General features: G+C 33.1%; 1 gene segment (V, D, J or C); it reads left to right on the forward strand.

Moving 5' to 3' along the window:
* The first annotated feature begins 878 nt into the window (after window positions 1-878).
* Window positions 879-11,679, forward strand: LOC311299410 (Ig kappa-b4 chain C region-like). The segment is given in 3 exons: window positions 879-897; window positions 9,704-9,799; window positions 11,144-11,679.
* Window positions 11,680-17,824: the final 6,145 nt, after the last annotated feature.

A 17,824-nucleotide genomic window follows, 5' to 3' on the forward strand; every position in this document is an offset into this window, starting at 1 on the left:
ATAGTGATACCTTTCAAAAATAAGCTCCTGTTGATGCTTCATGAGCTCTTTGTGGCCCATGGCTCTTATAGTAGTGTGAAACTAAGATGATGTCAGAATAATCTTACAAGAACAGCTGAGATTGATTTGGAGTTAATCAGAGTCACTTCAGGTGAATACAGACGTGTATATTACACATGAGCATGAACACCCATTCGTCACTTATCTTACGGATACTTACCAGCATCTTCAAGCTGGGCATCACTGATGGTCAGAGTGAAATCAAGACGTTTCCTCCAGAGTGAACACTGCCTCCACCGCTCGTCTAGATGGAGCACTTGAGGGTTTCATTGTTGTGTAATGAGTTTAGGGGGTTCCTCTGGCTTCTGAATGTACCAGGAGATGTTGTAATCTTTGGATATTGATCCAGTTGGAAGTCTATAAACTACAGTGTTGACCTTACAATCAATAGAGACTGTTTGAGCAAGCTGAACTGAGTTAAACTCAGGTTGAGTCACAACGACCTGTCCCGAAGAGCCTGTGAGACAAAGAAAACTCAAATTCAAATCACATAATGCATGAGAAAAATAAATAAATAATAATATATATGTATATGTGTGTGTGAAGTAAAATGCCCAGATGAAGAGAATCTTGTATGTTAAAATCGTTCACAGGACTGTAAACCCTTCAGAGCACTGAAGCATGAGCTGCCAATGCAAAATTACATTACAGTGGAAAAACCCTTTTCTGAACTGAAACATCTTCTCTCTCATATGACTATAGGCATTGTAATATATTTAATTATGGAGTTTAACATCATGGTTAAATTAAAACTCAATATTATGGAGGTTTTTCCAGTGAATGAGAATAAACTATTGTAGAGGATTTTTGTTGGAGGAACCAAACTGAATGTTGAAAGTAAGTGCAGAATAAAATAAAAAGATTTATGTGGATCTGAACAGGTAGCATATTTAGATATTACTATTGTTGTTTTATTACATACTGCATTGATACTGCTTTGGATTGTAAATTAGAATGAAAGCCATTTAAAATAAAAATCTGTATACAAATTTGAAATATATATATTTTTAAGTGAACTAAATGCTTAAGAGATACTGTTTGTATTAGTATTAATAATGATTATTTTTCTTAGTAACTTTGAAAAATTATCCAAATTAATTTAGCAGCATTATCTGTTTGTTTTATTTAATTTTTATTTATTTATTTTGCTATTTTATAAAAGAGCAAACTGGTTATTGTCAGTGTCAGTTTTAGTGCAGGAGGTTTTTGTACAGCCGCTCATTGGGTTTGTATCACTGTGGTGGACGTTCAGTGGAGGAACACGACTCTCAGTTGGAAGTAAGTAAATCTCTTTCTGTTTTATATATATATATATATATATATATATATATATATATATATATATATATATATATATATATATATATATATATATATATATATATATATAAATTAGTTGTTAATAAATATTTGTGACTATATTTCAGTTTAAGATAATACAGAAATATATTTAACTTCTGTTTCAGCTGTTAATTATTACTGCACTGTTATTATATGCTGTATAACTGGGCTGGGCACTTCAAAAATAAATAAATAACATATTGTTATATATTAAACTTGATTATACTTCTGAATGTGTATTCCCGTATTCCCTAGTGAAAAATAAATATACTAAAATGTATTTGAAATACATTTATTTTATGCTAAGTGTAGGGCCTGCTACAAATACATTTATATTTATGTATTTAATATAAATATCCTGCAATTGTACTTTTAGTACTAAATTGGAACAAGTAATTTTGCACTTTAGTTATCCAGTGCTGAGTTCCAGCTAAAGCTACTTAAGTATATTTGATTGTGCTAAAGTGGAACTATTGCAAGTATACTTTATGTATACTTTAAACATCTTGCATTTAAATAATCATATTATACAGAGATCACTATCCTTAATACTATAGTGAAACATTTTAGGCTTAATATTAAGAAATGTGCATTGTGCAATAAAGAAGTGCTCCAAATAAAGTTTAATTATAATAGTTCTGCATAATAAGTCTCATGCTATTTGTCAGTATATATGTTAATGGTTTGTAGTATTCTTGGTATTTACTAAAAATTTAGTTTTTACTAAGAAACTTGTTTTTACTCCAGTTTAGACTAAAATCAGAATAATATGATTCAGTAAAATGTGTTTTTTACGGGCTGTTGCTCTTCAGATCTGCTTGATTAACTCTGAATCTCTTAAAGAGAAGTGAAAGACTGATAGAGCTGTTTTTAAGAAGAATGAAACTCACTCTCTCTCTCTCTCTCTCTCTCTCTCTCTCTCTCTCTCTCTCTCTCTCTCTCTCTCTCTCTCTCTCTCTCTCTCCCTCTCTCTCTGTCTCTCTCTCTCTCTCTCTCTCTCTCTCTCTCTCTCTCTAGCTGCCACTCGTCCCACCCTCACGGTCCTGCCCCCCTCCAGAGGCGAGCTGCAGCAGGGTAAGGCTACAGTGCTGTGTTTGGGCAGTAAGGGATTCCCCTCTGACTGGAAGCTGAGCTGGGAGGTGGATGGCATTAGCAGGAGCTCTGCTGTGAATCTGAGTCCCAGTGTTCTGCAGAAGGATGGACTGTACAGCTGGAGCAGCAGCCTGAGTCTCACTGAGAGTGAGTGGAGCAGAGCAACAACCATCAGCTGTGACGCCACACACACATCCCAGAAAGCAGTGACCGAGAGCCTGAACACACAGCAGTGTGATGCTGACCAGTGAAACACACACACACACATCACACAAAGACATAGATAGCATGCATAATCATTCATTCACACACATACACACACTCACAAACTTACATAGGACTGTCCTAAATCAGTCAATGCTCAACAATTAATCTTTCGTTCTGTTAGTATAATGTTCAGATATTCTCAGCTGTTGTAACAGCAATGCTTTGTTGTTTTATTGCTGCCAAATAAAAGCATTTTGACTCAAATATGGTGTTGACTTTCTTGCTGTATTATAAAACAACCTACAATATGAAATCCCACTTTTTATTGATTTTTTTGGGACTTGTGTCCATTGCGATTATTGTGATGAACAGCATGAATATTAAAATCAAATTTTAATATTGAAAATAATGATTACAGTAAAAAAGATATGTATGTTAGCATGGCATCTTAATAATATATTTAATGAAATATTTTTTTTTAGCTACATTTAATTTATAAAAATGTATATGTTAAAAAAACTCTAAAATAAGGTATTTGAGAAATCTTTTATACTAATTTTACATGAAATGTAGGAAAAGGGTCTGAATTCTGACTCTCAAGATTTATGCATTTAAACAGGATGAATGAAAAAATGAAGGCAATGCACAAGAGATGAATAGGGTAAAAAAATGATAAAGAACTAATAGATTTCATCATACTTCCCCAGTTGACTGATTACATGAAGAATCACAAACATTTTTTAACTAGTTTTCTGAAATTTTATGTTTAAATATACAAACAAGGCATTTTCTAATTGCACTAATTTGCATTTATTTCGAGAACAGAAATCTGAACACTGGATAAAGCAGCTTCAAAAGTTTGTGTGTCAGATTTAGTTGACATATTAGAGTCAAGAGTTTGTATGGAGGGGATTTTGGAAATCAATTTTTATCATTTAAAAAATCTGAAAATATCATCAACAGCCAGAAAAAAAAATCACCATATTTTTAGGAATAAAATGACGTAGCCCATAAAATCAGGCATATGTGAACAAACCCCTCTGTAATATAGGGAATAAATCTGTAAAGTGTGTGCTTTACTGAAGTGTTCCTCTGGTTCAGCATGAGAAAAATATATTTGGCCTTTACAGATATGTATAATCTACAGACACAAATAGATGAAGTTCTATTGATTATTTTAGTTTACATGTTATTATTCGTATGAATGTTAAACTGCAATGCCATGAAAATAAACTTTTTCAATATTTGATCTTAATCATACAGGAAAACTCACTGTGGTTGTTAACAGAGGAAGCAATGGACAAAAAAGGATTCAGGATCTAATTCAGACTAAAGTAGACTCGTCTTAGAGCTAGTTAAAGCATGTCTGGATGAATACATTGTTTTCTTTTATGGAACAAAGCAAATAGAGATTCAGTTGAACTACAGACCGCTTTTTATTTATTTATTTATTTATTTATTTATTTATTTATTTATTTATTTATTTATTTATTTATTTATTTAAGGTGCAGAAGATCACTGACCCTCTAAACAGGTCTATAAAATGATTATGAGAATATGAGTTTTAACTAAGATGCTTGGATATATAAGATACATTAATGATATATGAACAATTTCCCAGTCAATACATTAATAATGTTATTATAGTGAAATATGTGGTATTTCATGAGGGACTGATGTGAAATCTTCATTTTCATTACATAGGCATTGATCACGGTGAGCTTTCTTTTATATTAATTTTGGGTGTATTTTATTGTTATTATAATTTGTAATTCATGTGTAATTCATGTTTGAACATTCTGATGTTTTTTTTTTATATAAAATATAATGTGTTGATGAGTGTGTGACTATGAACATCAACAGTTCATCAACCGTCTGTGTATGTGAGTGTTTGTGTGTAAAGTCAGTGAGGTGAATAATGATCTTCAACATCTGCAGAAGTCTCAGCCAAGGAGGTTTTTGTATGATGCTTTTACACTGTGTGAACACCCAGTCTGTGGTACCAGAGACCCCCTTGTCATATACACTCTGACAGTAATAAACTCCTGAATCTTCAGGCTGGACTCCACTGATAGTCAGAGTAAAATCCATGTGGTTTCCACTTTCACTGCCACTGAATCTAGAAGAAACACTTGAAGCTCTCTCTGATGTGTAATAGATCAGGAGTTTAGGAACTTCTCCAGGAATCTGATGGTACCAGGACATACATCTCTTAGAGGTATCACTTGGTTTACCACAGTTTATTTCTGGTTTATGATTACAGAGAATAGAGACAGTCTGATCAGGCTGCACTGTTTGAGCTTCAGATTGAGTCAGAGTTTGTCCCACAGAACCTGAAGAGAGAGAATAAAATGCATAAAATGAAGTCTAAATCTTGATCTGAGCATCTGTGGACTTGTTGATTTCTTCATTTCTGGCTTTAGGCCTGAATCTAATTATATTAATTTCTATATACTTACTCCATATGCAGGTTGTGAGTGTCCAAATAATGACGGCTATTAAAGTCATGTTTGCTTTTGGATCTGTTATCATGAAGAAGAGCTGTCAGTCATAAAACCATAAACTCACATATCTATAAAGACCTCCAGTGCACTGAAGCGTGCAGCTCATATGCAAAGTGTCTTCAATGTAAATGTCCTTTCTGAGAACAAGAACCATACTGTCAAGAAACATATTTCAGGTGGTAAACAGAGACAGATCTTTTTCTTTTTTTCTTGAACATCTTAAAAAGTCTAATGATCTCAGTTGCTGACAAATAAAAGTAATAATCAATTTAACTGATTTCACTCTTGTTCTGCTGTTACACTGCGGACTTAAGCAGTGTAGAGTTATTGTGCAGTTGAGTTAAACTATTTTAAATAACAATAAGGAGCAATAATTCGATTTTTCATTATTATTTCACTCTAATGCTAATTAACTCTGTACGACAATTACTTTATAAAATATTAAAATGTATAATATTGTTGCTGTCGGGCAGAAACTCCATATTTCGTCATTTGTCATTTTCGTCATACATCATTATTTGTCACCCTTTACGGTTGTCTGTGCTTTGCAAATATTCAACAAATGAAAAGTATTGTCAAGAGTTTGTGCCTAAACCTCAATGATTTAGGTCCGTCTCTGCTTGTTTTCAAGGGTAAATAAAGAACTGGCTCTTTGAATAAGTACAGCAGTGTTTTCTTTACTAAAAAACACTATATAAATGCTGATGTTTTATGTATTTTTGTGGTGCGGTGAAGAGTGTAGTCCAAAATGTATTTTGACTGTCACAAATTCACAATTTGAAGTAAATCCGGCTCTGACTGTCTATTCTGAATAAAAGACGTGTAGCAACTCATAATGTAATAACAAAGCATAATGCATTATGGTATGACATTATTAATGTAATAAACTGTTTATAATGTAAACAATTTAGGTGGGTGCTGAGCTATGTATCAAATCAAAAATGCAAGAAAGATCTGCACTCTAAAAATAATAAAGTTGACATAAGTTTCGGCTCTTTGCCTTCGTCAGAGTCAGTGTAGCCAGAATTAGAAGAGCCATTATTGTTTGGTGTGTGAGTGACTCTGGCGGGACTGAACACACACTGATCATGAGGAGTTTTGTGAGTGTAAACATGCAAAACACTCTCCACTCAACAGACTCCTGTCAAACACACATTCAGTTTCCTCCTGGATTTACATAATGTGATTAAACAATCAAACATGCATTTTTGCAGGATATTGCTGACTTCTATTGCTCTTTAAATATTCTGGAGGTTTTTGTACATTGAATGAATGAGAATCACTGTGGACTTTCAGTGGAGGAACTAAACTGAGTGCTGGAAGTAAGTGCAGAATGAAATTAGAAATAGAATAAATACTCAGTTAATCAAATTATAAATGTCAACCTGAAAAGAATCAGTCATCATTTTTAGAAAATAATCATTTCATTATGTCCTGTAAAAGACTGTAAATGGTCAAATTACCTTGAAGGGGGTGGATTGGAATCCACTGCTGCTTCAATGTATATGTAATGAGTGATTATAATCAAGGTATTAATCAATATTTTTCCTTCTAAATATCAAATGAGTTGAATGACTTCTCTGGAGTCTGTATTTGATATTTGAATGCAGTAACAGTGCTTTCTCATTTAATCCGGCTTCCAGAAATGAAATAGGGACATGTTTTGTGTTTGAGAAAGGTCTTCAACGTGTTAAAACATATAGGGGTCATTGAAGTCTATAGTTTAAGGGACCATTTCTCAGTTAAAGCCTATAATTTCCATTTAGATTAAAGTGTCCTATCCTGAGAGAAAGAACTTGTTATCTTGATGTTTTGAGACGAGACTCCTGTTAGAGCCTGGCCAAATCCAACCTTGGAAAAGATGTGTGTCGGTGTGTGTGTTAGTCTTCTTGCTTACAGGTTAAGGAACCACTGGCATTATTGGAGATTGACGAAGTTGTTGTTCGGGATATGCTGGCACCCAGCAACCCAAATCTGCGACCTGGAAGGTCACGACGACGTGCCTAACTTCAGGGTCCGAGTGTCAGCTGCATAATCTATGGAGATATGCTTCAGACTATCTGTAGCCAATCAGAATCATTCAACCTGAAGCAAGGATGTAGCTTAGACCTTGGTGAAGGGTATAACTGCTGTGATCTTTGTAACTGTAAGCGGGGCGGCCTACGAACTCCTGTGTGACTCTTGAAGCTGACTTCTGCCTGATGAAACTGCAAACTATCTTCAGTAAAACTTCTCTTCAATTTTTTTTATAATTCTGACTCCGGGTCTTCTTTCAAACATCTGGTCCTTGGGTCCTAAACTGTTAACCCCTAACAACCTAAATATTTCATTAAAGAAAACTAAATGATGGAGATGCATTCAAACACAAATCTACAGGAACTGAATGATGTAGGCTACATGTATTTATCAATATCATTAGTAATATTGTATTGCTTGTATTTTTATATTTTATATGTAGTATAAGTATTCTGATTAAACACTATAAAAAAGTAATATCTATGTATAGTAGGATGGACATTGGGAAATTTCTAATTTTGCTGCTGTATCTTACAGAAATGTTTATTATAGGAGACAAAGAGTCAACTGATGGTGTGTCGCCTCCATTTTGAAGACAAATATGTTCCTTTACTTTCTATACATTTCACATTTAATTTAAAAAGCAAATCCCATTAGATATATATATATTTTTTTACAATGAATAATTTAATCATTAAAAAAACAAATAGACAGTTATTGGAAGGTCCAATAGACAACATTTGTGAATTTTGTTTAGTGAAGCCTGAGATATGTTAGTTTTCAGCTTGTACGGAGCACAATAATAAACAAACAATACAAAAAAAAAATCTACATATGTTCACATATATTGTAAAATTACAAATTATATATATTTTGTTTTTATCAGTCTGGATTATGGAAATGCTGTATGTTACAGGACAATGGAATGGACATTTAAATAAATATATTATTGGGTTGAATGATTAATTATATTAAATATTTAAGCTATCTTAGTGCTTGTGTGTATTCCACTTGCAGCTCCATCAGAAGATGTTAATAATGTTAGTAATCTATAATTTCACAGCAGTTTTATCAACCTATAATGTCCCTCTGATTTGTTATATATTGTGGTAAGTGTTGGATTGAGGAAATTATAGGATATTTCTTTGACACTCAGGTTCCAGGACCAACTGATTCAAGAACATGTATTGGCATTTAAATACATTCTCATTTTGCCATGTATACCAGCAACTTTGAATACATTTTATGTATTTAAAAATGTATTCAAAGGTTCTGGTATACATGGCAAAATATATTTTTTCATGTTTGTTAATTACTTTTATAGTATACATTTTTAAATAAAGCATACTGTAACTTGTGGATATAAGTAACATAAATACTAACATCATATTTTAATATTGAAAGTATCACTTAAAAGAGAATAGTTTCAGTATGTTAAGATGGCATGAGTTCACACATGTTCATATACAGTATAGTGTGATGTCAGAACGTGATGTATTTCATGCTGCATATAATAAAGCTTATAATTCCAGTCTTTAAAGATAAAAACAAGCTTCTGTCCACAATTATGCTAATCTCAAAATGCCACATATTTATTTCTTCTGAAATCAATAATGAAAATTAAACTGAAAATAAAATAAAATAACTGAAAATAAAATCTTCATTGCTGCTTTAACTGTTAACAGGGCAACTAGCCTGAGTCTCATGTTCTCTGTAGCGTCTGACTGAGAGAGGTTTTTGTACGATGTTGTTTCACTGTGTGAATACTGGACCAGTGTAAACCCCCATACAGTAATAATCTCCTGCATCCTCAGGCTGGACTCCACGTATGTTCAGTGTAAAATCAGGTTCATGTCCACTTCCACTGAACCGATCTGGGACTCCAGATTCTAGTTCACTTGCTGTATAGATCAGGAGTTTAGGAGCTTCTCCAGGTTTCTGCAGATACCAGCTCATGTCCTCACCAACTCCACTGGTCCCAGTACAGCTTATAGAGACTGAATCTCCTGCTGTAACACACAGAGACTCAGGAGTCTGGACCTCTTGATGAGACACTGAGAGAGAGATCAAAAAGAAATCAAAAGAAGCTTGCATTTGCTATACAATAGTTCAAATTAATGTATAAAAATATAAAACAAAGTACAAATTAAAAAAAAAAATTTGTATCATTATAATGTAGAAAACATATTTTTGAACCTTGAGCGAGCAGACTGAGTGTCCCCAACATTAGAACAAGAGAAATCATTGTTGTGTGTGTCGGTGTGTGTGTCGGTGTCGGTGTCACACACTAATAATCATCAGTGGAGTTTTAAGCGCAGTGTTCAGTTAATATGCAAAACACTTTCAGATGCATCATGGAATAAACCTCAAAAAACAATCAAAATACATTTAGCAAGACTTTATTTATTAAAAATGTTTTAAACTAAGATACAGTTTTAGTGTCAGTGTCAGTGTTAGTGTTGATGTTAGTGTAACTCTGTCAGTGTCAGGTTTAGTGCAGGAGGTTTTTGTACAGCCGCTCATTGGGTTTGTATCACTGTGGCGCACGTTCGGTGGAGGAACACGACTCTCAGTTGGAAGTAAGTAAATCTCTTTCTGTTTCAAAAAATAAATATGTGTATATTTATAAAAATACATTATAATTGTTAATAAATATTCTTGACTATATTTATGTTTAAGATAATACAGAAATATATTTAACTTCTGTTTCAGGTGTTAATTATTACTGTACGGTAATTATATGCTGTATAACTGGCCACTTAAAAAATATAAATATATTGTTATATTTTAGACTTGATTATAATTCTGAATGTGTATTCCCTAGTGAAAAATAAATATAATAAAATGTATTTGAAATACATTTATTTTATGATAATTAAATACATTTATATTTATAATATAAATATCCTGCAATTGCACTACTATACTAAATTGGAAAAGTCTGCTAAATCGGAACAACTAGTTTTGTACTTAATGCACTTTATTTATCCATATATTATATTGATTGTGCTAAAGTGGAACTAGAGCAAATATACTTTAGGTATACTTTAAATATCTTGCATTTAAATAATCATAAAGAGACCATACTATCCTTAATAACTGAAACACATTTTAGGCTTAATATTAAGAAATGTGCATTGTGCAATAAAGAAGTACAGATAAAGTTTAATTATAATATTTATATCAATAAGTCTCATGCAATATGTCAGTGGCTGGTATATATGTTAATAGATTTGTAGTATTCTTAATATGAATTAAATGTATTTTAAATACATTATTGGTGTTTTTCACAAATGTATTATTTTACTCTTGATATGTTTTGATGTTAAAACAAAGTAAATCATCTTCATTTTCGTGTTGCATGAAATACAAAATCATTTTCTTAATAAACTCTGAATATATTTTAAAATCAGAATAGATACAAATGTAATACATTTTAGTCTGATATGTTATGTTGTTGTTTTAAATATTTATAAGTTCTGAATATATTAATGTTTTTACTCCAGTTTAGACTAAAATCAGAATAATATGATTCATGTAAAATGTGTTTTTACAGGCTGTTGCTCTTCAGATCTGCTTGATTAACTCTGAATCTCTTAAAGAGAAGTGAAAGACTGATAGAGCTGTTTTTAAGAAGAATGTTTCTCTCTCTCCCTCTCTCCCCCTCTCTCTCTCTCTCTCTCTCTCTCTCTCTCTCTCTCTCTCTCTCTCTCCCTCTCTTTCTCTCTCTCTCTCCCTCTCTCTCTCTCTCTCCCTCTCTCTCTCTCTCTCTCTCTCTCCTCTCTCTCTCTCTCTCCCCCTCTCTCTCTCTCTCTCCCTCTCTCTCTCTCTCTCCCTCTCTCTCTCTCTCTCTCTCTCTCTCTCTCTCTCTCTCTCTCTCTTTCTCTCTCTCTCTCTCTCTCTCTCTCTCCCTCTCTCTCTAGCTGCCACTCGTCCCACCCTCACGGTCCTGCCCCCCTCCAGAGGCGAGCTGCAGCAGGGTAAGGCTACAGTGCTGTGTTTGGGCAGTAAGGGATTCCCCTCTGACTGGAAGCTGAGCTGGGAGGTGGATGGCATTAGCAGGAGCTCTGCTGTGAATCTGAGTCCCAGTGTTCTGCAGAAGGATGGACTGTACAGCTGGAGCAGCAGCCTGAGTCTCACTGAGAGTGAGTGGAGCAGAGCAACAACCATCAGCTGTGACGCCACACACACATCCCAGAAAGCAGTGACCGAGAGCCTGAACACACAGCAGTGTGATGCTGACCAGTGAAACACACATCACACAAAGACATAGATAGCATGCATAATCATTCATTCACACACATACACACACACAAACTTACATAGGACTGTCCTAAATCAGTCAATGCTCAACAATTAATCTTTCGTTCTGTTAGTATAATGTTCAGATATTCTCAGCTGTTGTAACAGCAATGCTTTGTTGTTTTATTGCTGCCAAATAAAAGCATTTTGACTCAAATATGGTGTTGACTTTCTTGCTGTATTATAAAACAACCTACAATATGAAATCCCACTTTTTATTGATTTTTTTGGGACTTGTGTCCATTGCGATTATTGTGATGAACAGCATGAATATTAAAATCATATTTTAATATTGAAAATATTGATTACAGTAAAAAAAGATATGTATGTTAGCATGGCATCTTAATAATATATTTAATGAAATAAAACATTTTAGCTACATTTAATTTATAAAAATGTTTAAATAAAACTCTAAAATAAGGTATTTGAGAAATCTTTTATACTAATCTTACATGAAATGTAGGAAAAGGGTCTGAATTCTGACTCTCAAGATTTATGCATTTAAACAGGGTGAATGAAAAAATGAAGGCAATGCACAAGAGATGAATAGGGTAAAAAAATTATAAAGAACTAATAGATTTCATCATACTTCCCCAGTTGATTGATTACATGAAGAATCACAAACATCTTTTATCTAGTTTTCTGAAATTTTATGTTTAAATATACAAACAAGGCATTTTCTAATTAAATATGCACTAATTTGCATTTATTTCCAGAACAGAAATCTGAACACTGGATAAAGCAGCTTCAAAAGTTTGTGTGTCAGATTTAGTTGACATATTAGAGTCAAGAGTTTGTATGGAGGGGATTTTGGAAATCTATTTTATCATTTAAAAAACAAATCTGAAAAAATCAACAGCCAGAAAAAAACACAGACCATATTTTTAGTAATAAAATGAAAATCAGGCATATGTGAACAAACCTCTCTGTAATATAGGGAATAAATCTGTAAAGTAAGTTCTTTACTGAAGGGAAGATTTTCTGGCTCAGCATGAGATAAAATCATTTTGGCTTTTAAAGATATGTATAATCTACAGACACAAATAAATGTGCAATAAATGTTTTTGCATGTGTCTTGCCTTAACTTTATCACAGTTATAGACAGAATGTGTAGACTGATAACCTATTCTGTTCACACTGAAAAATGATAATTTAATGTAAATGACTTTATTTACTGCGTGAGTAAATTCACTGTGCGTCTGACTGAGGAAAGTTTTTGTACAATGCCGTTTCGCTGTATGGATACTGATCCAGAATAAAACACCATAATAAAGGAACAAAATGAAGTGAAAAAAAAAATGTATCTTCTTTAAAAATCTTCTTTAACTGTTGCTCAGCTGTTGTACAAGGCAACTAGTCTGAAATGAGTCTCATGTTCTCTGTAGCGTCTGACTGAGAGAGGTTTTTGTACGATGTTGTTTCACTGTGTGAGTACTGGACCAGTGTAAGCCCCCATACAGTAATAATCTCCTGCATCCTCAGGCTGGACTCCACGTATGTTCAGTGTAAATTCATATCCAGAATAAGTTCCACTGAACCGGTTTGAAACTCCAGATGCAAGATCATCTGCGTCATAGATCAGGAGTTTAGGAGCTTCTCCAGATTTCAGCAGATACCAGCTCATGTCATCACTAACTCCACTGGTCCCAGTACAGCTTATAGAGACTGAATCTCCTGCTGTAACACACAGAGACTCAGGAGTCTGGACCTCTTGATGAGACACTGAGAGAGAGATAAAAGGAAGATGTGTTATAGTGTTAAATACAAATGAGACATTTACGTCCTTTATGAAAACATTTGTATTTAAAAAATTAAAACAAAGCACAAGAGAACCAAAGCTTTACAAAATTAATACCAAACTTGGATAATGTATTTTAACCTTGAGCAAGCAGAGTCAGTGTAGCCAGAATTAGAAGAGCCATTATTGTTTGGTGTGTGAGTGACTCTGGCGGGACTGAACACACACTGATCATGAGGAGTTTTGTGAGTGTAAACATGCAAAACACTCTCCACTCAACAGACTCCTGTCAAACATTCAGTTTCCTCCTGGATTTACATAATGTGATAAAACAATCAAACATGCATTTTTGCAGGATATTCTTCTATTGCTCTTTAAATATTCTGGAGGTTTTTGTACACTGAATGAATGAGAATCACTGTGGACTTTCAGTGGAGGAACTAAACTGAGTGCTGGAAGTAAGTGCAGAATGAAATAAGAAATTAAATATTATACTCAGTTAATCAAATTATAAATGTCAACCTGAAAAGAATCAGACAGCATTTTTAGAAAGTAATATTTCATTATGTCCTGTAAAAGACTGTAAATGATCAAATTACCTTAATATTTCATTAAAGAAAACTAAATGATGGAGATGCATTCAAACATAAATCTACAGGAACTAAATGATGTACATGAATTTATCAATATCATTAGAAATATTGTATTGCTTGTATTTTATAAGTATTGTAGTTTATAAGTATTCTGATTAAACACAATGCAAAAGTAATTTCTATGTATAGTAGGATGGACATTTGGGAAATTTCTAATTTTTCTGCTGTATCTTACATAAATGTTTATTATAGGAGACAAAGAGTCAACTGATGATGTGTCAGCTCCATTTTGAAGACAAATATTTTCCTTTACTTTCTATACATTTCACATTTAATTTAAAACAAAGTTAAATCCCATTAGATATATATATATATTTTTACAATGAATAATTTAATAATTAAAAAAACAAATAGACAGTTATTGGAAGGTCCAATAGACAACATTTGTGAATTTTGTTTAGTGAAGCCTGAGATATGTTAGTTTTCAGCTTGTACAGAGCACAATAACAAACAAACAATACAGAAAAACATATATGTGCATAAATATTGTAAAATTATATATACATATATATACATATGTTCATTTACAGTATAATGTGATGTCAGAATGTGATGTATTCTGCATATAATAAAGCTTATAATTCCATAAATACAATAATTCCATACAAGCTTCTGTCCTCAATGATGCTAAGCTCAAAATTTCACATACTCATTTCTGCTGAAATCTATAATGATAATTAAAGTGAACAAATAATGAAATAACTGAAAATAAAATCTTCATTGTTGCTTTAACTGTTAACAGGGCAACTAGCCTGAGTCTCATGTTCTCTACTGACTGAGAGAGGTTTTTGTACGATGTTGTTTCACTGTGTGAGTACTGTATCAGAATAAACCCCCATACAGTAATAATCTCCTGCATCCTCAGGCTGGACTCCACGTAGATTTAGTGTGAAATGAAGTCCAGCTTGACTTTCACTGAACCGGTCTGGGACTCCAGATTGAAGTCGACTTGCTTTATAGATCAGGAGTTTAGGAGCTTCTCCAGGTTTCTGCAGATACCAGCTCATGTCATCATCAACTCCACTGGTCCCAGTGCAGCTTATAGAGACTGAATCTCCTGCTGTAACACACAGAGACTCAGGAGTCTGGACCTCTTGATGAGACACTGAGAGAGAGTTCAAAAACAAATCAAAAGAAGCTTGCATTCGCTATACAACAGTTCAAATGAATGCATAGAAAATAACACAAAGTACAAATTCTATTTTCAATTTTCAATCAAAAAATGTTAACAAATAAATAAAATATTGTCATTATAAAGTAGAAAACCTATTTTTGAACCTTGAGCGAGCAGACTGAGTGTCCCCAGCATTAGAATAAGAGACATCATTGTTGTGTGTGTGTCGGTGTGTGTGTTGGTGTCGGTGTCACACACTAATAATCATCAGTTTTAAGCGCAGTGTTCAGTTAATATGCAAAACACTTTCAGATGCATCACGGAATAAACCTCAAAAAACAATCAAAATACATTTAGCAAGATTTTATTCATTAAAAATGTATTTATTTTTTCAGCTGACTGAGCGAAACTAAACTAAGATAGAGTTTTAGTGTCAGTGTCAGTGTCAGTGTTGATGTTAGTGTAACTCTGTCAGTGTCAGTTTTAGTGCAGGAGGTTTTTGTAATCTCTTTTTGTTTCAATTTATATACAGTAGGCTATATATATTTAATTTATATAATATTGTTAATCTTGACTATATTTATATGTTTAAGATAATACAGAAATATATCTAACTTCTGTTTCAGGTATTAAGTATTACTGTACTTTAATCATATGCTGCACATATGCTGTATATTTATATATTTTATAAATATAAATATACATACATATTTAGACTTGATTATAATTCTGAATGCGTTTTTATACACTAAAAAGAAATGTATTCTTTTAATCTTGATATTTTTTTATGTTAAAACAAAGTAAATCATCTTCATTTTCGTGCTTTATAAAATAAAAAATAATTGTCTTATTAAACTGAATATATTTTTAAATAAGAATAAATACAAATTTTAGATATATAATTTTTTTTGTAATATTTATAAGTACTGAATAAATTAATGTTATTACTGACTATGTTAATGTTTTTACTCCAGTTTAGACTCAAATCAGAATATGATTCAGTAAAATGTGTTTTTACGGGCTGTTGCTCTTCAGATCTGCTTGATTAACTCTGAGTCTCTTAAAGAGAAGTGAAAGACTTGACTCGAAACTCATTTTTAAAAAACATTTACGACGAATAATTTAACCGTTGTTCATGTGAACTCAAAGACAGCCTATTTATAGACTATTTGTTGGTGGATGTTTGCTGTTTGACCTATCGGGTCGATAAAGTGTAATAGGGTAAATCCTGTATAGTGATTTATCCTATAGTGCTTGCATAAAGCAAGTAGTGCATACACTTGTGACTTGTAGCTGTTATATATCTGACGTGAACAATCCATTCATTGCGTCTGTCACGTGACAGATGAACGAAAGACTCTGAAGGTAAAATAATTATTTATGTTCCTTGTAAATTATTTTTGACTGCATTATAATGATTTCTTAATTCAGAATATAATCAAGATTGCGTAGGTGGATGTGTTCGGGGGATTTGCCTGTTAAAAGTATAACATTTAAAGCCCCTTAGATGAACGAAATGGCTCGAGAAAAGATTCTTTCATTTTGAGGGACGAGATCAAACAAGAGAGTCAGTAAAATGATTCGAACTTCCCATCCTCGTATGGCACGCGCATAACCAATACCCCCCACCCCCCCGTTGAAAAAACAAAACAAAACAAAAGTGGGCTCCCCCAAAAGACACGGTATAGTTCGAACACTGCTCAGAGGGGTCTAAGATTGACGCACTTGAACCACGAATAGCCTACACACACACACACACACACACACACACACACACAAATGTAATGAATTCGAGGAGTTTTGTGGTTGAAATTTACAAAAGTAACAAAGCCTTCCCTCGCGGATCAATTTGACCCCCTTAGGAATTAATGGAATGTGAGGAATGCTTCACTAGAAAAACCTAAAAATGCTCAAAATTCAAACTAAAAATGCTAAAACATAACCAAAGATTATTTTATAATGTCTACATGTGTATAATACACTCTGAAGAGAAACTGACTTTAGGATCCAGCGAAACAGCTCATTTGCTGTTCATATATAGAGCTATAAGACCATCTAGTGGCAAGAGTTATGAAATATCATGTTATATAATTCAAAAGGTCGGCAAAGATATTTTGAACTGAATTCAAAGGGTTATGTGTGAAATTGTGAGTTATTTTGAATTTAACTTGAAAGAATGTGAGGAATGTGCTTGAATTACTATTCATTTATTATTTATTGATCAAATCTAGTAATTTAAAGGTAAATAAAAAAATAAAAAAATAAAAGAATTGCATTCGTATAATCAAAATTAAATACCAAAAAAAAAAAGAAAAGAAAAGAAAAAACATAAAAGAATAACTCTGGGTTAGTTGTAACAGCAAGACTCTGGGTTAGTTGTAAGATTAATGAAGCATGTTTCTCATTAATTAAGTACAATTTTAATTGAATTTATATGTTGTTGTTGTTGTTGTTTTAAAATGTCAGTATGTTTAGGTCAGGGCTGTCCAAACTCGATCCTGGAAGGCCACTGTCCTGAGTTATAGCTCTAACTTGCCTCAACACACATGTCTGGTATAATTTTAGGGCTTCGGGTTCATAAAGTTACATCTTCCATAGGTTTGACACCTGATTTCATAAAGTTACATTACACCCCGGTGGATATCATAATTTTTATCTCACCCCAGGGTATGTTACAACTGACCCGGACTGTGGGGTGAATTGTAAAAAAAATTGAAACACATCTTACAAGAAAACATTTCAAATTCACACTTGGCAACTGCCTATTGGCCTATATTTATCTATCAAACACTCAATT

This window comes from Rutilus rutilus, assembly GCF_951802725.1.
Source record: "Rutilus rutilus genome assembly, chromosome: 11".
Taxonomy (NCBI): Eukaryota; Metazoa; Chordata; class Actinopteri; order Cypriniformes; family Leuciscidae; genus Rutilus; species Rutilus rutilus.